This window comes from Cryptomeria japonica, chromosome 5 (assembly GCF_030272615.1).
Source record: "Cryptomeria japonica chromosome 5, Sugi_1.0, whole genome shotgun sequence".
Lineage (NCBI taxonomy): Eukaryota > Viridiplantae > Streptophyta > Pinopsida > Cupressales > Cupressaceae > Cryptomeria > Cryptomeria japonica.
Genome location: NC_081409.1, coordinates 494,752,751 through 494,758,756, shown reverse-complemented (window position 1 = coordinate 494,758,756; position 6,006 = coordinate 494,752,751).

Below are 6,006 nucleotides of genomic sequence, written 5' to 3'. Positions count from 1 at the left end.
TAGAAAGTTAAATATTGTTGATTCTGGCAAAACACTGATTCACCCCCCCTCTCAATGTTCTCATATCCCAACAATTTGTACTTTAAGATTGAAAATAATAACATTCTGAGTGTTGAAGTCTTTGTTGATGGTATTATCTATGGCGGTGATGATGATATGAGTATGAAGTTTGCCGATGATATGCAAAAAGAGTTTGATATATTTATGATTGGTGAGATGAAATTTTTATTAGGTTTACAGATTGCACATACAGGAAAAAGGTATCTTTATATCTCAAACTAAGTATGTGAAGGAACTGTTGAAGAAGTTTGGACTAGATGATTCCAAACTAGTTGGAACTCCTATGGTGACTAGTTGTAAATTGTCCAAAAATGACGAATCTCCAAAATCTAATTAGAGTTTGTACAGATCTATGGTTGGTGGACTGCTATATCTTACTCAGAATAGACCTAACATTATGCATGTTGTGTGTATGGCTACTAGATATCAAGCTGATCTAAAGGAGAGTCATGTCATCATTGTTAAGAGGATATTCAAATATCTAAAGGGGACTATGGATTATGGTTTATGGTATCCAAATAATGATGATTTCATGTTGTGTGCCTACACTGATGCAAATTGGGCTAGTGATGTTGATGACCAAAAGAGTACTACCAGGGGAGAATTATTTTTGGGAAAGAAGTTGGTTTCTTGGGCTAGTAAGAAACAAGATTCAATATCCTTATCTACCACTGAAGTTGAGTACATTACTACTACTAGTAACTGCACTCAGATAGTTTGGATGGAACAAATGTTGAAATATATTAGAGTTATTCATAATGAGCCTACTATCATTTATTGTGATAATTATTTTTCTATAAACATGTCAAAGAATACGGTGCAACATTCAAAGACTAAGCATTATATCAATCAAATATAATTATTTAAGAGAGCAAGTTAGTGAAAAGAAGGTGAAGCTAGAATATGTATCTACAAAGGAACAAATTGCTGATATTTTCACTAAGCCTTGCCCTGCAGATACATTTATTTACTTCAGAGATAAGTTAGGGGTATCCACCCCTCCTGATGAGAACTAGATGCATTGAGTTGCATCGATCCAGTGAATTTCAGAGCCTTATTCTTTTATCTGGTGAATTAGGTCCATGCTATGTAATGTAAATCATTATATTGGTTCGGTGATCGATCTTTGTATCGTGTAATGTAATTTTTGTAATTGTGAGTTGAGGGTTGAGGGTTTAGCTGACCTTATTATCAAGGTTGATGAATTTTATATATAGGTGAGTTATTCACTTAGTTTTGGTGTTGGTATTGTGTTTGCATTACCAGAGAGAGGTGAATGTGTGAACAAGAGATTTATCATTCAGTGAATTGTTGAGGTGAGATTGGTGTTGCAGAGAAGACAATTGTGCTTAACCGGAACTGTCATCAGGTATTTGTAGATGCTACCATTATAATTCATTTCTTCTACATTGTAGTCTGAATCATATTGTAGGCCAGTGAGACTTCCCTGAGGGTTATAGCCTTTCTGATCTGAATTGTTTTGTCAATTCAGAGGACAATACCCAAAGAAAAATTGGTGGTATTGTAAACACATAATAAATCATATAAAATTTTTATTTCATTAAAAATATATAAGAACCATACAATTTTTGGCAAACTCTGTGAAAGAGAGTTGTATGCCCTAGAATCTATCCAATTTGGGCAAACTCTGTGAAAGAGAGTTGTATGCCTGGAATCCATCCAATTTGGGAAAACTCTATAAAAGAGAGTTGTATACCCGGAATCTATCCAATTTGGGCAAACTCTGTAAAAGAGAGTTGTATGCCCAAAATCTATCTAATTTGGGAAAACTTTGTGAAAAAGAGTTGTATGCTCAAGCCTGTACAAGTTAGGCAATCTTGTGAAGGAGCATATGCCTATGGACTTCATGAGAGTTGATACAAATTGGCTAACTTGATAGATGAGATGCATGTCATATCTTTGCAAACTCATCCTAAGAGTTGTATTCCTGTAACTCTGTAACTCTATAACTCTCTAACTCCCTCCAATTGGATTCAAATTGGGCTTGTTTATAAGCTTTCAAAGAAGCTAAACAACCACTACATTTATGTCCTCATCAGAAGTCAAAGAGACAATCCAATATTGAAAGGTTATTACATTTATATGAGAACAAAAATTGATTAAAGATTAAAATATTTCATTTAATTGAATACTCTGACTTATTTCTAATCATTCGTCCCCTCTTGAAAGGCAATGGGCCCCATTGCTCGATCCTCTTCCAAATAAAATTTTGATTGCATTGTTGTTTGGTTCTTTGTGGGTCTTGTCCAAGTTGAACTCAAACTCTTCACTCTCAATTCCCACCTTCTTGACTAGAAATTCTTGCATCTGATTTCAAGGCCATAGGAAATGTTGCAGTTTTCTAATGCAATTGAACCAAAATTTATATCCTAAAATTTGTTTGCATGCATGTGTAGTGCATTTTTTACTAGACTGATAAATTGCAATAGTGAATATCTCCCAGCCATGATATTGGTTTTGTGATAAAAGATTAAATAGAATATAAGAGTGGATGGTGGAAAACTGTGTTGTGGGACTTGAACAAAAGACCACGAACTTGTGAAATTTGATTTTTGGTCATAACACCAAATCATCCCGATCTAGGCACCTCCTAAGATATATGTGGTGTGGTGATAGTCCAGGTCTTGGTCCTCTGCTCACATCTATGATCCATGCCACCAGCCATTCTACCAAAAGGTCGTTTGAATGTTTAATGGAAAAGAAATAACCACATTATCACTTCTAGCCTCTCACATTCTGCTAATAAGTTTTTGTTGGGTTTAATGAAAATCAAGGTCTCTAGATCCCTGGTCAACAATTAGAACATTAGTGTGATGATTTAACTTGATATCTCTATCATTTTCATAGCAAACTCTGCAAAAGTAACACTATGGATGCAAACCAACATTTTATTCTCTCCACCCACGAAGCTTCCACTCAACATAAGAGAAGGCTAATTGTTTGACTCCTTTATGAAAGCTAACTTGTCAGTTTCCATTTGCATGGTTCAAATATGTAAAGAATCTGAAATGTTATAAAATGATATGACAAAAAGAGAAGAGAGGAGGTGAATCGACTTAAAGGTATGGGAAACGACTCCTCAGGGTCATCTATCAACCATCCAAGAAATATAGGATGCACATAATCTAATCACAAAGGCTGCACACTTAAACAACACATGGCAATACTATTTTTCTCTCCCTAAGAATATTGGAACACCAACAAGAATATTTATCAACATAAAATAGATCACTTGCTTGTAGATACACCTAAAACAATCTAACATGGCTCTGATATCACTGATCCGAATTGTTTTGTTAATTTAGAGGACAATACCCAAACTAGAATTGGTGGTATTGTAAACACATAATAAATCATATAAAATTTCATTTCATTAAAAATATGTAAGAACCATACAATTTTTGGCAAACTCTGTGAAAGAGAGTTGTATGCCCTTGAATCTATCCAATTTGGGCAAACTCTGTGAAAGAGAGATGTATGTCCAAAATCCATCAAATTTGGCCAAACTCTATAAAAGAGAGTTGTATGCCCCAAATCTATCTAATTTGGGCAAAATTTGTGAAAAAGAGTTGTATGCCCAAGCTCGTACAAGTTAGGCAATCTTGTGAAGGAGTGTATGCTTGTGGACTTCATGAGAGTTGATACAAATTGGCTAACTCGACAAACAAGATGCATGTCATAGCCTTGCAAACTCGTCCTAAGAGTTGTATGCCTGTAACTCTGTAACTCTATAACTCTCTAACTCCCTCTGATTGGATTCAAATTGGGCTTGTTTACAAGCTTTCAAAGAAGCTGAACAACCACTACATTTATGTCCTCATCAGAAGTCGAAGAGACAATCCAATATTGAAAGGTTATTACATTTATATGAGAACAAAAATTGATTAAAGATTAAAATATTTCATTTAATTGAATACTCTGACTTATTTCTGATCACTTTCGGTCAAATATCTTTTGAGTAGTGAGCTCTAGGCAGTTGACTAAATGCATGTGCATTCCCCATTGTAATATTTTCACATACTACTATAGAGTATCATCTTACTGTGGGTAGGCTCCCACTGTGGTTTTTCCCTTAACCGGATTTTCCACATCAAATATCTTAGTGTTGTGTGTTGTTCTGTTAATTTGGTTATTTGTTTATTCACTGCAGTTTATTAGTTTATGTTTTGGAGTTTAATTTTGAGAATCCGGTGAAGACTGATTCACCCCCCTCTCAGTCTTCCTTCTTGATTTTTGCTAACAACATGAAGACTTATAGGTGAGATACTTGTTGAGATGGTTAATCTTTGGAGGTTTTAACACAAAATTCTAAGCATCTTTTCACCTAGAAATGGACATGAGTTCATGATGGACTTGAGAGGAGTTGTTCTTCAATAGTTTTTGTGAGAGGTGGTATATCCTAGAGGAGAAATCTCATTCCACACTCTTGGTCTACTTGTAAAATAATCAAATAAAAGGTATAGCTGATTTTGTTTCCAAATGTATTATGTTTTATGGTTTCTTATTGAGATAGATCTTGAGCTATTCTTTCTAGTTCATGAGGGTTAATTTGAGGAGTGCTCAACATGTTTATCTCCTTAGGTAGATGGTTTGATTTATGATATTTATTTTAGATATGTTACTAGGATTATTCCTATTTTGGGAATGTATTTGAGTTTTATCTTCCTTGTTTAGAGGGTATTATATCAATGCTAGTGATATGAGATATATATTTTTTGTTTGATCTAGCGTGATTGAACATTCGGGCATTGGTAATGCTTTAGGGTTGTGAAGGAGATCCTCCTTGACACAACTTAGCACTTTGAGGTTTTGGAAGTACATGATTGGGGTATTATTTATAGGTTTTCTCTTTGTTTTATAACTATTGCTTGAACATTTGTGCCCAAATGGTTTAGTGTGGTGGACTTAGGAGACCTATGGTGACATGTTATTAGATATTATGTAGTGTTTGTGTTGCATGTGTCAATCATTATGATTGTTATTTTTTCTCTATGTACTTATTAACAACACATTAGTATAAGTGTTATTTGGTAGAGTTGGTATTTTATGATCTATTTTCATATTTGACAATACCCATGCAATGGGAGTTCCTTGATTTGTATGTTCTTTATTGACATGTTTGACATAGGGAGATTGTGATTAAACTTTATTTGTTGCATGACAAAGGGAGATCCTTATTAGACTTTATGGGTTGCATATATTGTTATCATGAGTTCTACTAATATTTTGGATATGTTAGAGGTATGGCTAATTGGGTGGATTAACACTTGTATGGTTTCTTTTTCTAATCATGTGGGTTTTTTAGTTGGATGTAAACAATCACTTGTGGTTGTTGTTCCAAATTTTGTGTACTATTCAAATTTGATCTTGTTTTGAAGGGGATCAGATATAGAGTTGTCCTCCAATAGGGCTGTAGGTGGAAGTGCCTCCTAGGGAAGGGATAAGAATAGGGAACAAAACCACTTCAACAAGCGGGAGCTGCTTCTATAGTCTCATACTACCGATCAATAGTACTCGATCAAATGGCACACCATCACTAATCTATATGGCGACGGTCGGGATCTCGGCTGCCCTACTATCTATAGTGACCTAGTTGCTTAGCTTTAACTAGTTAGCCCCGTAGCAGATCGAGATCTTGAATGGCAAGCACCTAATAATGAAGAATACCGCCCTGGTCCGATCGACCCTGCCTGGTATCTATGGGAGGGTGGTCCCACAACTAAAGTCCCACCCTACTGCCTCGATTCTAGAACTATTTGAGTGCCCCTTACTCTTCTCAAGGGCCCCCGCTTGGGGCATCTATGTGGGACTAATTGAGAATCGGGTAGCTAGCTGCTTGAATTCTACCAGACCGTGGGATTGAGGCTTAGACCACTATATCTGAGGGTTTGCCTAGAACCCTTGGGAATCTATAGTTCTGGGCCT